The following is a 270-nucleotide window of genomic DNA, read 5'->3' as shown; positions in this document are numbered from 1 at the left end:
ATAGTTGTATGAATAACAGAATGTCAATCAATACTGATAACTCAACAACTACATATAACATATATATCAAGGACTTCTTTTTTGACATTACATTTAAATAATCCCAATATGAAATAATACCACATGGGTGGAAAGTATGAGCAAACAAAGTAGTTACATTGTTAGTTTTGAGGTTTTCATGGTGATGACTATGAAGAAAGTCGTCTTCTGGGTTTAGGCACCGTGTATTCTTCGTTTTGGCCAAAACGAAGAATACACGGCGCCTAAACC

The sequence above is a fragment of the Cryptotermes secundus genome, unplaced genomic scaffold (assembly GCF_002891405.2).
Source record: "Cryptotermes secundus unplaced genomic scaffold, Csec_1.0 scaffold957, whole genome shotgun sequence".
NCBI classification, from domain to species: domain Eukaryota; kingdom Metazoa; phylum Arthropoda; class Insecta; order Blattodea; family Kalotermitidae; genus Cryptotermes; species Cryptotermes secundus.
The sequence above is the reverse complement of the archived record's forward strand: the minus strand, read 5'-3'. Positions refer to the sequence as shown.